The following is a 17,313-nucleotide window of genomic DNA, read 5'->3' as shown; positions in this document are numbered from 1 at the left end:
TCAAATCCTCAAAAATGATGAAAAACGGCATATTATAGTATGCCGTCAGAGATGGGCTACAGCCCATGGTCAAAAATGATGAAAAACAAGGATTTGAGAAAAAGACGAAAATCACTCCGAGACCATGGGCTATATTCCATTGTCTCGAGTGATTTTCGTCTTTTTTCAAATCCTCAAAAATTATGAAAAACGGCATGCTATAGTATGCCGTCTGAGATGGGCTACATCCCATGATCAAAAATGATGTAAATGAGGATTTGAGAAAAAGACGAAAATCACTCCGAGACCATGGGCTATAGTCCATTGTCTCGATTGATTTTCGTTTTTTTTCAAATCCTCAAAAATTATGAAAAACGGCATGCTATAGTATGCCGTCTGAGATGGGCTACATCCCATGGTAAAAAATTGTGTAAATGAGGATTTGAGAAAAAGACGAAAATCACTCCGAGACCATGGGCTATAGTCCATTGTCTGGAGTGATTTTCGTCTTTTTTTCAAATCCTCAAAAATGATGAAAAACGGCATGCTATAGTATGCCGTCTGAGATGGGCTACATCCCATGGTCAAAAATGATGTAAATGAGGATTTGAGAAAAAGACGAAAATCACTCCGAGACCATGGGCTATAGTCCATTGTCTCGAGTGATTTTCTTCTTTTTTTCAAATCCTCAAAAATGATGAAAAACGGCATGCTATAGTCAACACTGTAATAGCATTCCGTTTTTCATCATTTTTGAGGATTTGAAAAAAAGACGAAAATCACTCGAGACAATGGACTATAGCCCATGGTCTCGGAGTGATTTTCGTCTTTTTTTCAAACCTCGTTTTTCATTTTTGACCATGGGCTGTAGCCCATCTCAGACGGCATACTATAATATGCCGTTTTTCATCATTTTTGAGGATTTGAAAAAAAGACGAAAATCACTCGAGACAATGGACTATAGCCCATGGTCTCGGAGTGATTTTCGTCTTTTTTTCAAACCTCGTTTTTCATTTTTGACCATGGGCTGTAGCCCATCTCAGACGGCATACTATAGCATGCCGTTTTTCATCATTTTTGAGGATTTGAAAAAAAGACGGAAATCACTCGAGACAATGGACTATAGCCCATGGTCTCGGAGTGATTTTCGTCTTTTCTCAAATCCTTGTTTTTCATCATTTTTGACCATGGGCTGTAGCCCATCTCAGACGGCATACTATAGCATGCCGTTTTTCATCATTTTTGAGGATTTGAAAAAAAGACGGAAATCACTCGAGACAATGGACTATAGCCCATGGTCTCGGAGTGATTTTCGTCTTTTTCTCAAATCCTCATTTACATCATTTTTGACCATGGGCTGTAGCCCATCTCAGATGGCATACTATAATATGCCGTTTTTCATCATTTTTGAGGATTTGAAAAAAAGACGAAAATCACTCGAGACAATGGACTATAGCCCATGGTCTCGGAGTGATTTTCGTCTTTTTCTCAAATCCTCATTTACATCATTTTTGACCATGGGATGTAGCCCATCTCAGACGGCATACTATAGCATTCCGTTTTTCATCATTTTTGAGGATTTGAAAAAAAGACGAAAATCACTCGAGACAATGGACTATAGCCCATGGTCTCGGAGTGATTTTCGTCTTTTTTTCAAACCTCGTTTTTCATTTTTGACCATGGGCTGTAGCCCATCTCAGACGGCATACTATAGCATGCCGTTTTTCATCATTTTTGAGGATTTGAAAAAAAGACGGAAATCACTCGAGACAATGGACTATAGCCCATGGTCTCGGAGTGATTTTCGTCTTTTCTCAAATCCTTGTTTTTCATCATTTTTGACCATGGGTTGTAGCCCATCTCAGACGGCATACTATAGCATGCCGTTTTTCATCATTTTTGAGGATTTGAAAAAAAGACGGAAATCACTCGAGACAATGGACTATAGCCCATGGTCTCGGAGTGATTTTCGTCTTTTTCTCAAATCCTCATTTACATTATTTTTGACCATGGGCTGTAGCCCATCTCAGACGGCATACTATAGCATGCTGTTTTTCATCATTTTTGAGGATTTGAAAAAAAGACGAAAATCACTCGAGACAATGGACTATAGCCCATGGTCTCGGAGTGATTTTCGTCTTTTTCTCAAATCCTTGTTTTTCATCATTTTTGACCATGGGCTGTAGCCCATCTCAGACGGCATACTATAGCATGCTGTTTTTCATCATCAAGACTGGGGTGGGATTGCAGCCTGGACCTTAAACTTTTGTTTTGAACTTGAGTGGGGTTTGAACTCACCATCTCCCGATCATGTGGCAGCGTCCTAACACACTGTGCCACTGGGTCCAGACAATTCACACTACTTTTTTGTTGGTTTTCTCCTTCTGAAATCGGTCTTGAAAGTAAAGACTTGAGTGGGGTTAGAACTCACCATCTCCCGATCATGTGGCAGCTTCCTAACACACTGAGCCACTGGGTCCAGACAATTCACACTGCTTTTTTGTTGGTTTTCTTCTTCTGAAATCGGTCTTGAAAGTAAAGACTTGAGTGGGGTTAGAACTCACCAACTCCCGTTCATGTGGCAGCGTCCTAACACACTGAGCCACTGGGTCCAGACAATTCACACTGCTTTTGTTTGTTTAGTTCTCCTGAAATTGGTCTTGAAAGTAAAGACGAGTGGGGGACTATAGCCCATGGTCTCGGAGTGATTTTCGTCTTTTTTTCAAATCCTCGTTTTTCATTTTTGACCATGGGCTGTAGCCCATCTCAGACGGCATACTATAGCATGCCGTTTTTCATCATTTTTGAGGATTTGAAAAAAAGACGGAAATCACTCGAGACAATGGACTATAGCCCATGGTCTCGGAGTGATTTTCGTCTTTTTCTCAAATCCTTGTTTTTCATCATTTTTGACCATGGGCTGTAGCCCATCTCAGACGGCATACTATAGCATGCCGTTTTTCATCATCAAGACTGGGGTGGGATCTCACCCTGGACCTTTATTTTTTTTGGTTTTTAACTTGAGTGGGGTTTGAACTCACAATCTCCCGATCATGTGGCAGCATCCTAACACACTGACCAACTGGGTCCAGACAAATCACACTGCTTTTTTGTTGGTTTTCTTCTTCTGAAATCGGTCTTGAAAGTAAAGACTTGAGTGGGGTTTGAACTCACCATCTCCCGATCATGTGGCAGCATTTTAACACACTGTCCCACTGGGACCGACAATTCACACTGCTTTTTTGTTGGTTTTCTGCTCCTGAAATCGGTCTTACTAATTAGCACAATTTTCGCCCCACTCAGCCCGAAAACGTCAATTAAAAAGGTCCATCCCAGACCTGTAGTTTCAGCGAGTATGGCATCAAGGTATTTAATAACACTGTATCTATCTATCTATCTATCTATCTATCTGTCTACTATCTGTCTGTCTGTCAGCCTGCCTAACTTATAGGCTTATATATATTTTATTTTGAAGTTGTAGAAAGACCAAGACCATGTGATGTAATCAAGTGACCAAGGGAATATTATTATTCAGAAACAAAAAATGGACTAATGGAGCAGTGCTGACTTTAGGGAATGATATTTAAAAAACAGGAAAACGAACCACAATTTGTTTGTTGGATTCAAACTGAACCAAGACATTTTAATATGGTGCCTTGACCATTTTTGTGATTTTTCTATTAGTGTTTTCATAATTTTTCGATTCATAAGGAAACAAAAAGAAAAATTAGCAAATTTCTGTTTGCTGGACTCAAACAGAATTATACTAAGCCACCACCATTGTTGTAATTTTTCAGTTAGCGTTTTCACATTTTTCAATTCTGAACAAAAAAAGGAAAAAATAGCAAATTTCTGTTTGCTGGATTAAATTGAACAAACATACTTATACTAAGGTCCCTTGAACAGTTTTTGTGATTTTTCGATTAACGTTTTCCCATTTTTCAATTCTGAACAAAAAAAGTAAAAATTAGCAAATTTCGATTTGCTGGACTCAAACAGAATTATAATAAGGCACCACCATTTTTGCGATTTTTCAGTTACGTTTTCCCATTTTTCAATTCTGAACAAAAAAAGGAAAAACTAGCAAATTTCTGTTTGCTGGAATCAAATTAAACAAACAAAAATCACAAATATGTTTTTCATATGTTGGATTCAGATTCAAATAAGGCAATTATACTAAGGTCCCCTGACCGTGGTTCATAAACATTCGAACGTCTAGAGATAAACAACAGCAAAAGAAACAATAGACAAATCTCCTGTTATTTTATTTTTTGTATTTTATTTTTGTATCAATGTTGTACTCAAAGGGAACAGCAGACTGTGTTGTGGCAGGTAGCAAGTAGATCAGTGACTTAGCACACTGGCTGCATGATCTGGAGATTGTGGGTTCAAACCCAACTCAAATCTTTACTTGCCACAATCTGCCATTGACCCCCATTCTGAATTTCTCAAATTTAAAAGCACTATATTTCTAAAACTATGAAACATTTCAAAGTTTCCTTTTCAGGCAAACATGTCCACCGTAAGATGAACCTAAATAGGTTTGAATGGGGTTTCTAGGTGTAAGTATGTAGGACTAGTAGCATGCCAACGTTTGTGCTATTGCCAATGGGAATGCATTGGGCGTTTAAGTTAAATAACTCAGAAACTACAAAACATTTCAAAGTAAAAAGTTCCAGCATGTGTCTCCACAGTAAGCTGAATTATAAAAAGTGTGAATGGAGTTTCTAGGTGAAAGTTCTTTTTTGACGTGCCAATATCTGCCATTGAGCCCCATTGTAAATGTCTCAAATTTGAAAGCACTATATTTCTAAAACGATGAAACATTTCAAAGATTCCTTTTTAGGCAAACATGTCCACCGTAAGATGAACCTAAATAGGTTTGTATGGGGTTTCTAGGTGTAAGTATGTAGGACTAGTAGCATGCCAAAGTTTGTGCTATTGCCATTGGGAATGCATTGGGCGTTTAACTTAAATAACTCAGAAACTACAAAACATTTCAAAGTAAAAAGTTCCAGCATGTGTCTCCACAGAAAGCTGAATTATAAAACGTGTGAATGGAGTTTCTAGGTGAAAGTGTTTTTGACGTGCCACTATCTGCCATTATAAATTTCTCAAATTTAAAGCACTATATTTCTAAAACGATGAAACATTTCAAAGCTCATAGCGCGGCACCGAGTGCCGCACTATGAGCTTGTAGATCTGCTATGTTTGGAAAATCATCCAGTCCCTGGAACTACATATTTTTAGATGGGGGTCGGCGGTGAAATACAGATAATTCTGGGGTCCATGACATGAAAAAGGTTGAGCACCACTGACATGAAAGCATAGGTCCTCAGGTCTACAACTGTTGAAAATACTAAATAAAGTATCAGCTTGCAGCAAGCTATACACCTTGAAAAGTACAGTCATGACTCTTACTAAACACCAAAACTCAAGTGTACAGTGTACACTTAAACTGTATGTTGGCTTGTTTACTGTTGAGTGAGAGACCCACAGTTTGGAAAACACTGCATTAGCTGTCTGGGTGTTATAAATATTGATATGACAATTAAAATTGCATTGCTATATCACACAAATTATGTTGTTGTATTACTGTTGTATGGTAGACAATATATTTGGGTTTCAAGTGTGGTAATCTGAACACAGCGTATTTACACTCTAGTGAAATAGTGCATTTCATATTTAATGTAAACATACAAAGAGGACTAAGGTGAGGCAGTCAGCAGGTCACAGCGCTGTAGGGATTCGAACCTTATACCCAGGCAGAAGCTCGGATAGTACTCTACCAGTGCTTTTTTTGCTTTGCAACACCATGCCTTTACTTGCATGTGAATTATGTTGTTTTGACTGTACTTATACTGTTCTACATTTGTCTAATAAAATCATTTAACCAACCAAGCCCATTCATTATAACACAGAGATGCTATTAACTAAGCTGTCCTGTCCATGTCAACATGCTCTAGGAATAGCAATAACAGTTAATGTAGCAGATGAGACAATTCATTGAACACAGTACAATAACTTTGCATTGTGAATAAAACATTCCAGTGTGGTTGCAGTGTAATGCTAAAGATTTAATCACAGGGCTGTCTGCTTCATGTATTATAATTAAAAGTGCATTCTGGTATTGTGAATCAATGTACTTAAATGAAAGCACCAACTTCAGTGTTTATTGACTGACCTATAATAACAATATAGCTTCCAGTAGCACAGTGAGGGGCCCGGGGACCCCCAGATTTTGTGTTTTGTTTTTTAAATAGCATCAACTAAAGCCACTACACATCGGCTATTTGAAAATAGGCGATCTACGAGCTTGTTGATCAGCTATTTTCAACAAATCAGACCATTAAACTCAGTCAAATAAAATGTTACATCATGAAATATAACATCGGGTCTTTTGTAGGGTCTAAGCAGGAGTAAACACTGATACAGTGCGTTATTATTTTGTCTGCTGGTTGCTATAGGGTTCAGCTCCATGTACAGTAACAGCTCAGCACAGTACATAATTAACAGATCCCTGATCGATCTAAAAACGAATCCACTACATTCACCAAATCACCAAGACATATAAGCATTAAAACGTTTCCTTTGACAAGTCAGAAAGTGATCTGTTCGTGCCCCATTGGGTCTGTTTACGATGATGCTAACACGCTAATTCGATTAGCATCCCTTCCTTTGTCAAAGACGTGCAAAATAAAAAATCTGTCAATGTATACACATTATGTTACACGTCTTTATCGGCGTTTCTGTGGTCGAGACAATGCATTGTACCGACCTGTCAGTTTCTGCTGCTGCTCGGGACTTCATGTATGTGACGTAAACATTAAACAGGCAGAGAGACATATATGAATCCAGGCATTAATCTCGTCTTACATCGGTACCGAAGTTTAGGACAGCGCTGGAGATTGTGGGTTCAAACCCCACTCAAATCTTTACTTGCCAAAATCTGCCATTGACCATTTTGAATTTCTCAAATTTAAAAGCACTATATTTCTAAAACGATGAAACATTTCAAAGATTCCTTTTCAGGCAAACATGTCCACCGTAAGATGAACCTAAATAGGTTTGAATGGGGTTTTCTAGGTGTAAGTATGTAGGACTAGTAGCATGCCAAAGTTTGTGCTATTGCCATTGGGAATGCATTGGGCATTTAACTTAAATAACTCAGAAACTACAAAACATTTCAAAGTAAAAAGTTCCAGCATGTGTCTCCACAGTAAGCTGAATTATAAAACGTGTGAATGGAGTTTCTAGGTGAAAGTGTTTTTGACGTGCCACTATCTGCCATTGAGCCCCATTGTAAATGTCTCAAATTTGAAAGCACTATATTTCTAAAACGATGAAACATTTCAAAGATTCCTTTTCAGGCAAACATGTCCACCGTAAGATGAACCTAAATAGGTTTGAATGGGGTTTCTAGGTGTAAGTATGTAGGACTAGTAGCATGCCAAAGTTTGTGCTATTGCCATTGAGAATGCATTGGGCGAAACTACAAAACATTTCAAAGTAAAAGGTTCCAGCATGTGTGCCCACAGTAAGCTGAATTATAAAATGTGTAAATGGAGTTTCTAAGTGAAAGTTTTTTATTTTTTTACTTCAAGGTCCTTTTCTTTACGAAATGCACCATCACTACCAGCTAACTGAGTGAGATTTCCGAGCACTTTTTAAGGGATCAAGAAGTCACGAAGTGACTTTGGTCACTTATTAAGGGACCAAGAAGTCACGAAGTGACTTTGGTCACTTATTGTTTTTGTGTTCTTTCTTCTTCTTCTTCTTCTTCTTCTTCTTCTTCTTCTTCTTCTTCTTCTTCTTCTTCTTCTTCTTCTTCCGCCAAAAATAGCTGTTCTGGCTGAACCGTGCATTAGTTTTTTGCGAAACGCAGGAATCTGGTAGAGGGCCATGCCAAACGGTAACTATGCAAAGCCCATGACGATTGGCCAAAAGGTGGCGCTATAGCACTGAATTGAATATAGCACTGAAGAAATCGTAGTACATTTGTTTTAAGTGAAAAAATGACGTTTTTATGAGCCAATGAAAATTGCTGGTTTGTGAAAATTCTTCTTTTGTCCCTAATACATACATGCAGCGTCATATGCTTTTGAATCCGGGTACTGACAACTCAGCTATTCAGTCTTATTTGTGCATATTGTTCTTATTGCGTATTGTCTTCTTTATTGGTCCCGCCTTATCGCTGCTTGCAGCTATATTTGTTTTTGTGTTTTTTTTTTTTAAGGGACCAAGAAGTCACAAAGTGACTTTGGTCACTTATTGTTTTCTTCTTCTTCTTCTTCTTCTTCTTCTTCTTCTAGTGGGGTTTATTGGCGGTTGGCAAACAAATCTGTGCATTACCGCCACCTACTCTCTTCTTCTTCTCCTTCTCCTTCTTCCGCCAAAAATAGCTGTTCTGGCTGAACCGTGCAGTCGTTTTTCGCGAAACGCGGTAATCTGGTAGAGGGCCATGCCAAACGGTGACTATGCGAAGCCCATGACCATTGGCCAAAGGGTGGCGCTATAGCACTCAATTGAAAATGCAAACTTTGAACGTGCATAGCTCATGAACCGTTTGACCGTTGGCAATGACACTTTGATACACATATGTGTCTCCTCATGCCGAACAACTTTCGTGTTCTGACGTTTGACCTTTGACCTTTAGATCACCCGCCATTTTGAATTATATGAAAAACAGTTAAAATGTATCTCCTCCCAGGATCTTTGATCAAAATGCACAAAAACCTCTACACGTGAACTTTGGACTTTGAACTTAAGTTTTTATGAGCCAATGAAAATTGCTGGTTTATGTCACTTTACAGTATAGTAGAGGGTCATGCCAAATAGCACTGAAAGCAGTCTTACTCCAATTGGCCAAAGGGGGGCGCTATAGCAATGTTTTGAAAATGAAACCTTTGTCATAACTCATGCATTGTTTGGCCAAAATTCATGGCACTTGTTTCCACATGTTCCTTGACTCATGGGGAACACATCTGTCACTTTGACAAGTAAGCTCCGCCCTCAGATTTTCTGCGATTTTGAGCAGTTTGAAAAATGCTTATACCTGATTTTCTGCCTGGATATTTGAGCAATTCGCGTGAAACGTCCTACACACAATCTATGGACCATTAACTGAAATCCCGGTTGAAGAGAAGTTTGTACGTGAACACATGAAGAGCACACACACTGTAGAAATGGATAATGACATGCCCAAAACGAGGACACATACTTGTTACCAAAAACAATGAATGTTTATAATGAGAAAACTGACTGTGTCTGCATAGCTCAGTTGGTAGAGCTCTCACCTTTGGAGCACAGGGTCACTGATTCAAATCCGGGTAGCGACAACTCAGCCTGTGATTCTTATTTGTGCATATTGTTCTTATTGAGTATTCTTTCTTGGTCCCGCCTTATCGCTGCTTGCAGCTATATCTTTTTTAATCGGTCTTAGACCGGGAGTCCCTAGTGTCTAAGCTACTCTATCGCTGATCCAGACATTCAGTGGTTGTGAGGTTTGGCGGCTGCAGACTGCGGTATTCGGAGAACTCGCCAGTTTACCAACTCGCCGCGATTTAGTGCATTTTAGTTTTACTTCACCTTCATTTAAATTGCATTGAATTGAGAGGGAGAGAGGATAGTTGTTTAGAGTTAACACTAGAGAAAGTAGGAATGCTAAAAGTTTAAACACCACTTATCAATGTCATTGGTATCAGGTTTAATGTTTGTTTTAAAAACGCCTTTGACAATGAAGGGAACATTTACGTCATCTTGTCCCTAACACAAACATATATGCCATTAACAATGAAGAGAATGTAATGTTTGTTTTGTCACCGTTTGTTTACTTTTACATCACCATTACATCACCTAATCAAGTAATCAACATGAGTTAGACTTTAATATATTAGCGCCCCTCGCTTCACACGGGTGTGATTTTTTTAAATCATTATCTAGCAGCTAGATAATGATACAAAAAAAATGTTAAAAAACATGTTGGCATAACGATGAAGACATTGATGAAGAATTTTCGCCGCGGCTACTTGGTAAACTGGCGAGTTCTCCGGTATCCCAGCTGCACACTAGTCCTGGTCCAATGCGTTAGCCGCGCAAGTAGCCTCGGTCCCAGCTATATAGGCTTCGGTTAGCGAGTTTTTAATTGATTGAAGTATTTATTAACAGTTTGCAGAATTACAGTACATTTCAAGCACAACTCAATACAAAAACTGTCAACTACGACCGACCCTTACACTTGTTTACAAGAGGGTCCACCTTGTTCAATTCACCATAAAGTCGCACTGGACCAGGGCTACACCCGCCCGCGGATACGCAGCCTGAATCAGCACGTCTGCGAATTACTGTCACTGTCTGTCAGTCACAGACACAGATGGACACAAACCCTCTTCTGTGGCTCTCCCCCCGCCACGCAATAAACATCGATCGAGCTGTTTGGCGCTCGATGTCCCGCTGCAGTCAGAGTCACAGTCGACCAGGCGCTGTTTGATGGTTGCCTAGCACAAGTGAAGACGTGAATCAATTCAAGCCTCACTCAGTGCAGAAGGCAGAAGCTTAATTTGTTTAAAAGAAGGACCGACCAGAGATGTCCATCTTCTGTTCTACTACAGTCTACAGTAGCCTGTCAAGAAGTTTGACTTTGATCCCTGAAAGTAAGTAATGTATGCTTGAGTTATCAAACGAGTTAGTTAAGGGCTGCAGCATAAATAACTAAGCCTGACTAAGACTTTACCAAATGGGTAAGGTATGTACCGTGTAGCTACTAACTAAATTGTGCACCTCGTTCTGAAATGTAATGCGTCTGAGGGATCGATCGTCGTAGGGATTTATTGTTTCCATTGTGAAAAGATGACTGTTTTGCTCATACACTGGCTTAATTACCTGGGTTTCCAAGGCAACTGACCAACAACCCCTACTCCTCACACCCCACTGGCTGGCCATTATAGATGTTGGAATGTTGTCTATGTAGTTACTACTATAGTGAATGTTTGGATGTCTGGCTTCAGACAATGGACATAACCAGAGGCTGCCATGAAGCTGCTGAAGAAGCTACAATACACACAGATGAACTTCCATTGACAGGTCCGTTTTATTCATATTAGCAACTATGAAAACCATTTGGAAATCTCAGCTGATCCTCACATTCTATCACAGACTTGGATGATGATGACCATGTGCATGGAATGAAGGGCACTCCTATGAAACTGGACCACTGTGATTTCCTCCTTGATGCCATTGATGCTCAGCTGAGTCAATTGCAGGTTGGTATATCCTGGGAGTTTGAGGGTTATAAATTCTTGACCAATCTGCGAAATAATTGCTGCTTACCAAAAGCTTTCATTATGTGTTAATAAAGCCTAAGGTGTCTATACTTCATGGAACGGAAGCCAATCAAAGTTGGGGTAAATTTGAGAATATGAACTTGTGGGATGTCTAATTATGGGTTTTTAGTAAAAGTGTATTCCTGTCCTTAAAATCAGCCAAACCAATACTTTTCCAGTTTTTGGCCAATAATTAGCTACGGTATTTATGCACATTACGCCAACTAAACACATCCAACATCCCACAAGTTCATATTGGCCAATTGTTTTTTTGTTTTTTATTATAATTTAAATTAGGTCACCCTAAATTTGATTGAAGTTTCCCATGGGAGTGGGGTTGGAACAAATTGAGGTGTTAGTAGGCCTATACCTTTATGGTAATCTGCAAATTAATGCTTAATTTGCAGATTGGTCAAAATGTGTGAAACCTTTCCTAACTAGGGCTACTCTCCAGATTAAATGAAACTATTGAGGTGCACGGCTCAATATAATGTCATGAAAGTGAGGAAATAGCCAACACACAATGATTCATTTTTACATGGTTTTATTTACCTCTCACGGACAGAAACAACGGATGCGTTTCAACCAAACAGGTCTTCCTCAGTGTTGTTGACCTGAAAGTAGTCTATCTATTAAATACTATACTATTATACAGTATACTTAACTGGTTACATCAGTATCCTTTAGTGCTGTGGTAGACTGGTGGTAGTCTCTGGAGCCAGACTGCATGTTGACTCACAATTTTCAGCTGCTTCCGTCATACTATAGCATTCAGAGATTGAATAGTTAATTAAATTTAATTATTTATTTAGGAAATAGGGAGAGAGATGGGGGGGAAGACACGGGATCGGGAGTCAAACCCACGGCATGCCGTCAGGCTGGCTCAGCAGCCTAGGTGCCCAGACGGTTGAGCTAACCATCCGGGCAATTTTTTTGTGAGAGTAATTGCAACATGTATCCAGTTTTGATCTCAGACAGTAACCACCAATACCGTAAGCATAAACATAACATTTAAATGAGTTGTATGTGTGGCACCAGCTAAAAACACAAATGCACTAAAAAAAATATACTTATACAATTACCAATAAAATACAAGTGATAAAGTGCAAGGTGCTTAGCTTTAAAATACCCAACGACTACACCACCTTTGTAAGAGGTCTGGTCCTCTAGTCTAAACACTCTTAAAAACTTCAAGACACTCAGGTTCGTGGGGCAACTTAAAATATTAAAAAAGCAAACTTAAAACAGAGGCAGGTTTGAACGTATAGAACGGGTTAACAAAATACTTTATTAAACTAAAATACAAGGGGGCATCTATAAGCCATCATAAAATACATTTGTACCCACACTCTAAAACCCTAATAAAATCCTAAAATGACTAACTAAACCCTAAAACAAAACAATTAACCAAAAATAAAACAAAGCAATCAATGACTTAAAAACATTTCACTGTCACATGTGCAAAGTAGCAGGGGGAATTAGTTGTGCTGAGACCATCAGGCTTCCACTTCATTCCGTCGACAAGACAGCCCAGGTTTTACCCTGGGCCCTTGTGATGATGGCATGTAGTGTCTCTCTACCACGGGGTCGTGGTCGTGGCACTTACAGCCCTTCTCGTGTCGGCATCATGGCTACCACTGGCCCCCGGCTGCATCTTGGCCCCCAGCCATGGTCACTGCCCTCTTCACACCCTCCTTCAACCTTCCTTCTGGTTCTGCAGCCCTCTTCCCTTTTTCTGTCTCCAAACACTCCAAGTCTGTTATATAGGCCTCCTCATTAGTGGCCACACCCACATGCAAATCAGCTGCATGTCCTCATTACTTAGTGGGATATTTAGCCAGTCAGTGGAAAGAAAATATGGTTATACCAAATCATGCAACTCAACAAAAAGGAAATATTAAGCAAAACAATAAGTAAAACCACTCGACAATAATCTTATTCTAAAGCATGCAAAATATACAAAAACACATCAAACACAAAATCAAGCAAAACCACAACACATCTAAATTTCCACCAGCTCACATCTGTAGGATACAGTTGCATGCAGTGGTGATTTCTGTAACATTAATTGCAAAGAAAGAATCAAGGTCATTACATCCGTTACAGTTATAGAACACTCTATTAAACAATATCTGTACAAACATACAGTATTTGCCGTTTGTTCATTTTGTCAGAATAACTAAGGATTGTCCTCCAAGTTCAACATAATTTGAATGTATGCAGGTGCAGAAACATGACATTGAGGGGATTTCCAAAAAGCACCATTACACTGAAGCAGGTAGTATGTTGTATCATACACTTTGTTTCTGAGGATGATTTTAACATCAGTTATATCAACAGTTACATTTGTATTCCCCAATAGCACCTCTTTGCCGGAGCCAATCTGTGAGCAAAGACACAGGACTTGGAAGTACAACACAAACAAATGACACCATCTTCTTCATTGATTTGGGGCTGTCTGAGAACAAGGACCAAAGATCAGGTGATACAATATTTGAGTCAGCACTTCGGGTGTCATGTCCTCACAACCTTATTGTAAATCGCTCTGGATTAAGAGCAGTGGAGCAGATTACTGAAACGATCGTTCACTTGATCATACAAGCACCAAATTTGGCACACAGGTGCTTCAGAACCTACTCTCTCAGAAAAGTACGTTGTCCACCTGAAAAAAACAAAATGGACGCCATTTTTCAAGATGGCCGCCATTCGAGGTAGTTTTAAACAGTGTTTGAGCTATATTGAGCTCTAAAATTCTATTTTGATGGCCTATACTTCAAAATATATGTTCTTGAGTATGAGAAATCCAATTCTGAATTTAGAAAATAAAAAAATATTGAATATTATGACGATACAATGGGAATTAAACGAAAAAACACTCTCTTGGTGATGTTTCCGATGTGACGTCTAGGTACGTGACCACCCAATGTAGACACATGTGGTAGGACAGTACACTGTGCATATTGCATTTCAGCAGTGCTAGAAGACGTAGATGTATTTTTTTTTCCAAAATGGCCACCAAATAACTAATGATGGAGCATTTTTCTAAAAGATGCGTTAAAGATATTAGTTGTTAATTATTTTACTCCTCACATTTGCAGGCACACAACCGTGTACACTTCAGGCCGAAGCGATAGCATTTGCATCGTCCTCTGCATTCAGTCTTGCAGCCGCATTTTGTCAACTGCTCACAAGACTGAGCAATGGGTGGAAGGGTTGTCCAGAGAACCTGCCAGACCTCACCATCTTTTTGCCAGCCCCAGTTGGCAGGGCTTTCAGTTTGCATTTTGCACACTGTTGCCTGGCCCCATATGCAGGCAGCTTGGAAGGCAGACCGCTTCACATGCTGAACGAGGGATGCGCTTGTCGGTGGAATGGCATCATAAGACCTTTGCTTCCGAGCAAACAAGTCCAGTCTTGCCTCATCAACCTTGCATGTAGTGCTGTGCTTGTCATACATGGTGATGACAAACTTCTCAAGGATGTTGAGTTCCGCATCTTCTATGATAGGTGGGTATTGACTGAGCTTTTTGAAGACAGGGCTCACTTCAGGGCAAACCCGCCATGCTTGCCATGCAGTTTTCTTGCCTTTACCGCGAAAAGCTGAAACTACATCACAGCCAGTGAAGGCGTGAAAGAACAGCATGCCACTGGATTTCTCTGGGCCAAGATTCACCACCATATCATGAATTGGCAACCACCTAATGGACTGACCCTGACCAAATTCTACCCAAATCATTTCTAAGCCTGCATCCTGAAGAGTCGCAAAAACATTGACTGCAACAACAAGAATATCTGTGTCGCATGCCTTCAATCAACACAGACTTCATCTGTTGCTTGGCTGCATGAAGAGCATGTGTGAAGATTCTGGAGTCAGCTTCTTCATGGTTGCAAGGACTTAAGCCTTCAAGGCTGATGGGTTTGTTTGAAAGAGCCTGCTCTCCCTTGGTCACAACTACGACATTGTCGGGACACAGGGTCACTATCTTGTCAGCTAGGAACCCGAAGAGCTCAGTCTTGTTGTCGTCGTCTCGAAGGAAGCTTTTCCAGTTGGGTGGTAGTTTGTATTTTTCTGTCACTCTACGTCGTCCTCCCTTACCTATGTTTGTCCTTGTTTCAGCCTTCAGGCTTGAAGTCCAGTAGACATCAAAAATGATGTCTGTTCGCTCATACTTTGATGAGTATGTCAGGATTTTTGGAACTAGATATTGGACAGCATATTCCTCAAAGGTCTTTGATGTCTTTTGGAGACAATGAATACACAAGAGAGGAACCATCAATGATAATAGCATCACATTTTGGTTGTTTGTCAGGAGGAGAAATGGTATCTTCCAGAATTTTTTGACAAGAGTGGAGTTTACCTGTGTCGCTCAGTGCTGCAGGGAAAGACTGATTCTCATGCTTAAAGAACTCAAGCAGGTCACACTCTCGTGATTGGCAGGATATAAAGAGCTGCGAGAACAGACGACAATTGTCTTTGAGTACCTGCCTCTTCCCCTCACTGGAAGCTGCAGCTGCCTCTTGGCGAAATAAGTCAGCTTTGTTCTTTTTAATGGGTCTATAGAAGGAAGCCTCATCACCCAGACCATTGAAAAAGTCTCTGAAGGCAACTTGGCCTTTCTCAAAGTGAGTTCTTACAAGCTCAGCAGCACTGGGATGTGCAACGTTTTTTTGTGTCCAATGTGAGCAGATCTTTGGACTCTTCCTGGAAAGGATTGCCCAGATCCTTCATCACACTAAACAACATCTGGACCATGTCAGTGAAGGACTTCTGAGACTGTATGGTCTGCTCATGATGCCTGATATCTTCATTTGCTACTTTGACCTGTGATGCCAACTCATACTGGTTGACTGTTTTAAAACCACCAGTGGTCTTTGAGGTGCAATTGCAATTGAAGCTTTTTTATGGTACATTTTTTTAACATGACAATTTATTTTCTCGATTAATCGTTAATATTTAATTATACTAATCAATTTTCATTTGGACACATTTACACATCCCCACAATTAATTGTATTTGTATAAGATGATAATCTATTAAAATAAGACAATAGGCTATTTATGCCATGCATCGTGTGGATGCCATCGGTCCGTTCAGTTTCATTAATTCATTGTGCATTAAATAATCAATGGATTACAATAATATCACGTTACCAGTATGCCCTGGTTGTGCTTTGACATCACTCGTATAAAAAGTGAATAAATGATCATGGCTGTTGCCCTGCAATATCTGTGATCAGACAACTTCTGAAAACACTAAATTTGAGTCACGTAATGGGCGCCATCATGAAAAATGGTGGCCATATTGGAATTCAATTGACACCATTGAGTTTTTCCACATCAAAATACATTCATTTTGATATTTGGATCATTAACACCTTTCTGTGCATGCAAGTTCTACATCGAAAACCTTTGTGCATTTGACGAGGCGGCCATCTTGAAAACTGGTGGCCATCTTGGATTTTCAGCTGGATAACATACTTTTCTTAGAAAGTACATCCTGGACATCATTTGTGCCAGACTTGGTGCTTGTACCACCAAGTGAAGGATTATTATGGAATATTGACTTAATCTGACCCATTTTATCGTTTAATTACCATTGTATCATCAAATATATATACATATATATTTTTTAATTCAGAATTGGATACTCAAAAACATATATTTTGAAGTAAAGGCCATCAAAGTAGGATTTTAGAACTCAATATAGCTCAAACACCGTTTAAAACCACCTCGAATGGCGGCCATCTTGCAAAATGGTGTCCATTTTGTTTTTTCAAGTGGACAACGTACTTTTCTGAGAGAGTAGGTTCTGAAGCGCGTGTGTGCCAATTTTGGTGCTTGTATGATCAAGTGAACGATTCTTATGATATATTGACTTAATCTGCTCCACTACGTCTGCTAAATGCCTAAATTGTAAATTGTAATTGTAAATTGACCTCACTGTAATGGAAGTCATTTTTGTGTGATTCCCTAATCCCTAACTCAAAGCTGTTTTATAGCTCTTATAAACTTT

Source organism: Electrona antarctica (genome assembly GCF_951216825.1).
Source record: "Electrona antarctica genome assembly, chromosome: 12".
Classification (NCBI taxonomy): domain Eukaryota; kingdom Metazoa; phylum Chordata; class Actinopteri; order Myctophiformes; family Myctophidae; genus Electrona; species Electrona antarctica.
The sequence above is the reverse complement of the archived record's forward strand: the minus strand, read 5'-3'. Positions refer to the sequence as shown.